Source organism: Coptis chinensis, chromosome 9 (assembly GCF_015680905.1).
Source record: "Coptis chinensis isolate HL-2020 chromosome 9, ASM1568090v1, whole genome shotgun sequence".
In the NCBI taxonomy this organism is placed as follows: domain Eukaryota; kingdom Viridiplantae; phylum Streptophyta; class Magnoliopsida; order Ranunculales; family Ranunculaceae; genus Coptis; species Coptis chinensis.
The window spans coordinates 6,781,870-6,789,981 of record NC_141464.1 but is presented as its reverse complement, the minus strand read 5'-3'; the positions used below and the strand labels follow the sequence as shown (position 1 = coordinate 6,789,981).

Sequence of the window (8,112 nt, the reverse complement as noted above, 5' to 3'; positions counted from 1 at the left end):
GTTTTTGTTCATAAAACATAATCTCTCTCTCTCCTCTCCTCTCACTGCCGCTACCCTCTCACTGCCGCTACCCTCTCCTCTCTCTTCCACTCCCTCTCACTGCCGCTACGGCTCAATAAAAACTAGGGGTAAGTTGTTTTTTTTATTTCTCTGAATTAATTATTTTTCATCTCTCTCAATTAATTGTTTTTCGTTTTCACTGTTTAGTTGGGTTGATACAACTTCGATTTGGATCAGCACCTAACTACTAATCACTTCTCCTCAATCTCTGTCATCTTTATCAGGTAACCCATCTTTTTTACTCCCTATTGTTAGATTAAAGTTAGTATTTTTAAGTTGATTGGGTTTTTGTTTTGCGTGGTAAATAATGTTATCTATAGATGGCACGAGAAAGATATCATCCCAACAGAAGATAGCGAATGGGGATCTAATTATAGTATACGAACGTCACGATACAATGAAAGCAATTAAAGTAAGTGACAGTTGAGTTACAAAATAGGTTAGGGGTATTTAAACATGGTATTTGGATAGGAAATCATATGGGTCCAAAGTGTTAAGTAACAAAGGTGGATTTATTTACTTCTTAGCTCCAACACCAGAGTTGTGGACATTGGTTTTAAGTCATAGGACACAGATTTTGAACATTTCTGATATTACTTTTGTGGTTTCCTTCTTGGAAATTGTTCATGGTTGTGTAGTTCTTGAATCTGGGACTGGTAGTGGTTCACTTACTACTTCTTTGGCTAGAGTTGTTAACCCGACTGGTCATGTTTATACTTTTGATTTTCATGAACAAAGAGCTGCATCGGCTAGGTAAGGTGTCAATATGTTTATTATGCATTGTATTGAAAAACTGTTAGCCATATAGAAACATGTGGCAGTTCTATCAAAGCTTTAGGTTGATATTTCTGATTAGACTTGTGGATTGAATTTTCTCGAACTGGGAATGTAATTGGGAATTAACCATTTTATCTTCTAAATGAAAATGACGAAAATGTGCATTTTTTTAGTTTAGGTTAAAATGTTAGCTATTACTGGAACTATTGTATTGTTATGTTATACACTTTGAATGACAAAAGCTGTTTTTGAAATTCCATAAAATTTATTTCTACACGTGAACTTCTTGCGGTTGGTTTGTTCAAGATCGTACAAGACTTTGAATTACCATTCACGACTAATAGGGTGGAAATCGGATGGAGATGATCCTTGTGAAGAGCCATGGAAAGGAATATCATGTTTTGGGTCTTCTATTATATACATGTAATTTATAAGCCCCTCTCGTGTTTTGAGTGTGCCTTTCATCTCTTTTTGCCGATAATTTGAACTTATACCTCCTTATCTCTTCCGAAACCAGTCAGCTTAGTGGACTTGACATTGGTGGATACCTTGGTGGGCAACTTGGCAATCTATTAAGTTTAAAGCACCTGTAAGTGTCTTCACCAGAATCTTTCAAAATTAACTTTGAGTAGATCCTAAGTTGTACAGATAACTTTGAGTGGATCCTAAGTTGCTACACTACACCAGAATTTAAGAATTAGGACACACTCTTGGGACTATATACCCCGTCTCTAATTAGGGAGACACGTGAGAGAGCAGCTGCTGATGCTCGCCTAAGGGTGTAAAAGGCTGCTGTTGATAAGGTCAATCTTTGAGGCACGTGAGCATGCGAGCGTCTTCTTGTCGCGAGAGAATACAAGCTCGAGGCACGTGAAGGGCAGCAGCCGACACTAAGGAAAGAGCAGAGAAGGTAGCTGCAGAAGCAAAAAGAGAGAGTTGTTGCAAAGAGTTGAAGCGAGGCGGACAAAGAAGAGCAGAGCAAGCTTCTGGCGAGAGGGCAACCGCAGAGGCTTGTGAGAGGGCTACTACAGAGGCTCGTGGAGAGGGCTGCTGAGAGAGAGTCAACAAAAGAATGAGAATGATCTTGAGTCTTTCTTGGCGGTAGAGCTAGCGGTGCACCAAGGCCCTATGAACCACAACTTAGATGCACGCTTTAGGGGAATAAGATTAGAAGCAAGATATGTTTTTTTTTTTTTTCTGAAATATTAGCGGACTATTATTTTCGTCTTTTTGTTTTCTGCATCGAGTCTACTTTTGAGTCCCAATTGAAAAAAAAAAAGCAGAGAAACAGCCCTCGTCGGACATCTTTCGGAACCTCGTCGACCATGCGGAAGGCATCCTTAACTACAAATATTGTTGATGATCTCACTTCAATCTTTGGAGGTAATCTTGTTGATTTTACACTTTCTCTTGTGCCAGTAAGAAGCCTTCCTGGCAATAGTAATCAAGAGAGCTCCCATAAAGTATGCTAATTGCTTAAATTCTACTTTGTTAAAGGTGCTTCGTGATCTGGAGAATTCCAGGACGTTGAGGGGGAAACTGAAGAAAGATGAAGAGCGAGACTGGATCGCCACCAACGTACACAGGAGCGCGCGGTCTGTGGAGATTAGCTTTTCTCTATTTGTTTGTGTTTATGATTATCTTTACTTGTCATCTTATAAACGTAGAAAACCTATTCAAGTGCATTGACTAGTTTCATACTAAATTATTCATCAATATTATTTTTCTTTTTTATGAAAATTGTTGTCAAGTTTTTTATGGAGTCTTTGTCCTCAAGCAAAAGCATTGGCAGAAAAGAATGAGCGTGACCGTCAAACTCAGAGAGATCAAACAGAGAGACATGTAAGTTTTGCAGATCAACACTGTTACAGTTTGCTCCTGCTGTTATGAGTTTATATATAAAAATGCCTCTGCTGTAGATATTAACACTTCCATCCAATTAGTTTTTTTAGATGCTTAGCACTTATAAAGGAGTTGTGTTTCTCATGTATGCCTTCTATTGAGCACTTGAAATAGACATACTTCTCAAAATCGCTTATTGTGAAGTGCGGTCCTCACATTACAAAGGGTTGATGGGAAACGAGTTCCGCTGAAGTGGGACAAGATCAAGGTAAACAAATCCTACACATTATTGTCTTTTTCTTTGAAAAGTATATGTTCACATATGTTGTGAGTCTATATGTTAGGGCCCATATCAACCAGGTGGCACAGAGTGTGGGTATTATACAATGAAGTTTATGAGGGAAATAGTAGAAGCTTGTTCAATTTGGATCATTTGAAAATAAGGTATTCGAAAGTTTTGACAAACACTTTATTTGGCTCAACAACTTCGCCTTATTCTTATATAGTAACTCCACATGTTGTGCTTTGACTCATCCAGATAACAAATTTAGAATTGAAGGAGACATACATGCAAGATGAACTTGACGGTGTTCGACTCGATATTATTGATTCATCCAGAAAATGGGGTGTTCGATTCGAAGGGTTTAATGAGGATGAGTTTTAGCTATGTTAGGACCAGTTTAATTTATGAGTCTTACCTTTTAATTTATGAAAAGGAATTTGAAGTTTGTTTTCTTACTGCACTCAAAAAATTGATGGAAGTTTTTTTTTTTATTATTATTATTATCCTTTTTTTGCAATGTTTGATAGTTTATTGTACATTTTGGAATTTGTTGGGAAGATGGAAATGTTGTATGTAGGCAGGCTATGTAAATTTTGTTATGCAGGTTCGGTTTTTTAAGTGGAAGACTGTTACTAGCATTATTATTAATATATATATATATATATATACCACGGTTTGGCATAAACCGTAGTGTTTAGTATAACTATATACCACGGTATTATAACACATACACTAATATAAACCACAGTTTCAATAGCTTATATGCCACGGTTATGTTGACAACCGTGGTATATAATGGGCATTACAAACCACGGTTCTTTGAAAAACCGTGGTATCCGTTAAACATATATACCACAGTTTTGCTATTATTATATACCACACCACCTATTATCACGGTTGTATAACAGTGGTAAATATATTTATACCACACTTAAAAACAGTGGTATAAGTGTCATTCTGTAGTAGTGATATTGTATCTATATACCTAGAATACTCACAGTTAGGGGTAAAGTCGGACGCTTCACTTATAAGACTGTAATATACATAACTGCTATATGATATGATGATGATATCTCAATCATTTGAGTATGACTCTAAGTTTGTATATTGGTGTAGTCATATGACTGACACTGAGGGGATCAAAGTGAGAACACACTATAAATTCGTTGTTAAGGTTAGTGTGCAAATCTCACTCTACCAATAAATCCTTAAACTTGAGGAATTGTGAAAATTAATTGTGTCTCAAATTTATTATTTTGAGATGTTAAAAAGTAATGTCTATTCATAGACTAGACTTGATGTTTTGGGTAATGAATGTAGGACATCTTAAATCATGAATTCTAATAAAGGATCTATCCACCACTCTACGGAGTTATGTATTAGGAAATTGTGACATAACTAATTGAGCTCAAACCCGGTCGGTATAAGAAATAGTTTCTTAATGCTCAATTGATGTTGAATGTCACATTGGGTCAATTAGACATGGGTGTGATAGTGAAGAACAAACACCCAATGGTCTAATTGTGGATACAAGTGAGGTAGAGGGACTTAGATATAATAAATGGTAGGAAAGGGCTTTCTTGAAAGTTCCAAGGGCCTTATTGTAAATATGGATTTGTTAATGGGCACTTTCCATATTAAAGAGATATATATTAAAAGTGTTTTAGTATATCAAGTACAAGTACTTGTATGACAAGGACTTGTCCTCTTTAAGATAAGACTTGGAATCCTTAGTGGATCCCACTACACACACACTTACATATTCTCAAAATTTCTCTATATAAGAGAATGAATATTAGTCTTTCTAGGAAAAGTACAACTAAAAGTAGGAGAAAAGCAAAAGTGTTTTGTGGTGTGTTGTGTGGTGAATACTACTAGAAGGCTGAAGACTAAGTTTTTGGATTCAGCTTTGGAAAGTTTTTCTTTATTGTCAATCTCCAATTTTGGCTTTGAAGGTATTTTTCTTTTAATTCCTTTTTGATCAATAATAGATTAGTGTGAGGGAGTAATATTCACATCCAATGAATACCACACACGTGTCCAACATATACAGAACTAACAACTGACCTCGTACCCTCGTCCTCAGAGCTCGCTTCATAGTGACTCGACTCAGGCAAGCAACCTATTTAACTCCCTCCCAGAGTGATGTCACCACCAACCGATCTCTAGCACTCGACCTGCGAGCTCGCTTCAAAATGACTCGAGTCGAGTAGACGATCTCACCAAGAAGTGACCTCCATAGCGCTCGCTCTACAACGACTTGTAACGTAAGTTTTTATTACAATCATCAAGACCGAAGCTTCAGGCACGCAGCTCATTGACCCGTCATAACTCGCCATCATGGCTCATAAATGACTTGAAGATCTGGATCTGACCTGAAGCAGGAGAGCATGAGGCGCGGGCATCTTACCTATATAAAGAGGATGAGTAACTGCGTCTGACCTAATTCAAGTTCCCCATCCCCAGAGAGAGAACTTGATACGTAGGCAATTCATCCATACAAACTCGGTCAAACCTAATCAACCAATCCATCTTCCCCAAATTACCTACTCCAGTAAGGTTAGTCAAAACATAACCTTTACATTACGCCATTTGTGGATCGAATTTCTTGAAAATTCATCTACTCAAAATTTCCATTACTTCCAACCATCTTCTTAGAGTCGCTAATTTTCAAGTCCACAAAGCATGGAAAGCTTCCAAGATCAATTGAAGATTATGGCTACCCAGATGGAAGCCATGAACGGTAGCATCACCCAGCTCCGACAAGAGAACGCCGCTCTCAAAACCCAGGTCGAGTCCCAGAACCTGAACGGAGTTACCGCTGAGGACGGGATCAATGAGGTCAACCAGCAAATCAACAGCCTCTCCTAGTAGATCGAACAGAACACTGGGAAGAAGGATGCTACTCAGGTCGTTGATGCTAAAGATGTACCGGACATCACCTTGCACGCTCGAGGTACTCAATAAATGCTCCCCCCAAGATTTCATTCAGCCTTGGTTCGCAATGTATGATGGTAGCACATGCCCTAGTCAGCACGTAGCTCACTACATTAAGAGCCTTGCACTCTACAGTGTGCAGGAGTTTGACCACCTGCAGTGGCGCTTGTTCCCAGCAAGCTTAAAGGATGGAGCTCTCGATTGGTTCTACTCGCTATGACCAAACTCAATCAACAGCTTCGAAAAGCTCACTGACTAGTTCGCCAGCTAGTACGTCCACAACATATGTAAGACAGCCGACCTCAATTCACTCTTCCAATTGTCTCAGAAGAGTGACGAACCAATTCGCACCTTCCTGCGACGTTTCAAGATAGAGCTATTGTCCATGGAGAGCGGCCTTAAGGAGTCATTTGCCACAGTAGCCTTCTCCAATGCGATCAGGAAAAACACTGATCTATCCAAGTCGCTCATGAAAGAGAACCCTGAAACACTAGACGAACTGTACGCACGAGGTGGAGAAGTACATCAAGCTTGCTGAAGGCCTCGAAAAAGAAAGGCTGAAGGCAGCAGGCGAGGTCACTGCGATCTCAGATAACACCCCACCTTCCAAGAAGCGACTCAAGCTACAAGATCAGCAGACCAGTACCCGAACCCAAACTAAAAGAAAGTTCGCTGTGCTTACAAAATCTCTAAGTTACATACTGGAGAAAATAAAGACAGTGGCATATTACCGACCTGAGGTAAAACAGCCAGAAGACACACTAGGAAAGCCATACTGCTGCTTTCCACAAAGCAAAGTGCCATGAGACCAATGAATGTCGTGGACTCAAGCACTACCTCCAAGACCTCATTGAGGCAGGCCATATCAAGCATTACACTGATATAGCTGATGGCGATCTGCGCCATAAGCTCATGACTCACAGAGAACGAAGCCAAACTCCACCTCGTAACCACCACCGTGATCACTCCCGAGCTTGAGGACGCTCGGTGGACCGATCTCGCCATGAGCGTCACTAGCACTCTTCTGATAAAGATAACAACAGAACGATCAACATGATCACTTTCCAGGATGACTCTGTCACGTCCACAAGGGAGAAAAGGAGACGGTTAGGCACCCGCCAAGAAGTTTACCAGTTCTCCTCGCAAGCGGCCCCTGCCCTACACACAACTACCCACAGCTCAGGAGACATCACCTTCACTGAGGCCGACCTTAACAAGGTATGTCTCCCACACAACGACGCCCTGGTGGTCCACATCAAGATTAGCGGCTGGACTGTCAAGCGTATCCTGAACGACCCAGGCAGTTCATCCGACATCCTTTTCTACCGAACTCTGAAGGAGATGAACATGCTCAAGTCAGTCATGATCGATCCAATAGCCCCCCTCTATGACTTCAATGGATCACGAGCCGACCTAATAGGAGACATCATTCTACCTGTCTCAGTTGGGTCGCATGAGGACAAGGTCAGCGTCAACACGCAGCGTTTGCGTTACGGATGTTAACTTCGCCCTATAACCGCTATTTTAGGATCTATTAATGGATCCACAAGATGCAAGTTATTCCATCAACACTCCATCAAGTTTTACGCTTCCCTGGCCTGAGAGGCATGATGGAACTCAGAAGCAACCAGCTCAATGCCCACAATTGTAACCAGATCCTCTCAGTCAACAAGCCTGCTGGGGCTTCACTCAAAAACAAGGGAGAGATCGTTAAAACTAAACTGGTAGAAAACTTCATCTCTGAGGTCAAGACCCTAACTACGACCCCTTGAAGCGAACTGACAAAGGAGAACACTGGGGGCTCATTCCAAAATGCTCCTCCAGAACCTCAGACCCCAGAAGTCGCCCCACCCCTTCTGGTCAAGGAGACACCGCCAGAGACCAAGACCCCAGAGGTTGCGCAGTCCACTGAGGCGGCTGATGACTAGTAAAAACTCAACTAGATTACTCTAATTTTATTCTTACGGTATCAATTATTTATTTCCTACTCTCACATATATATTCATTCAATATATAAAGTACGGAATCGTTCCACTCTTAATCTATCAAGACTAAAAGAATTTAATTAATCAAACACAAGGAAACAATGGTGAGAACAATGAGAGTAGTGTTATTTCTATTCTACGATTATACTATGGATTCAACTAACTCTAAATTAACTAAACTAATAAAAATAGGGTTTTGATGGAAGAGAAAGTTATAGAGAAGAGTAA

The 8,112-nt window shown here is 40.1% G+C and overlaps 2 long non-coding RNA genes across 2 annotated transcripts; both read left to right on the top strand.

Annotated features, from left to right (window-relative positions):
- Positions 1 to 832, top strand: LOC147474601 (uncharacterized). Its single transcript, XR_015208876.1, has 3 exons — positions 1 to 128; positions 208 to 472; positions 699 to 832. It is a non-coding gene; the product is annotated as an uncharacterized LOC147474601 (long non-coding RNA).
- Positions 833 to 2,132: 1,300 nt separating this feature from the next.
- LOC147474600 (uncharacterized) lies at positions 2,133 to 3,100 on the top strand. The gene is made up of 3 exons (XR_015207170.1): positions 2,133 to 2,220; positions 2,335 to 2,947; positions 3,024 to 3,100. It is a non-coding gene; the product is annotated as an uncharacterized LOC147474600 (long non-coding RNA).
- Positions 3,101 to 8,112: the final 5,012 nt, after the last annotated feature.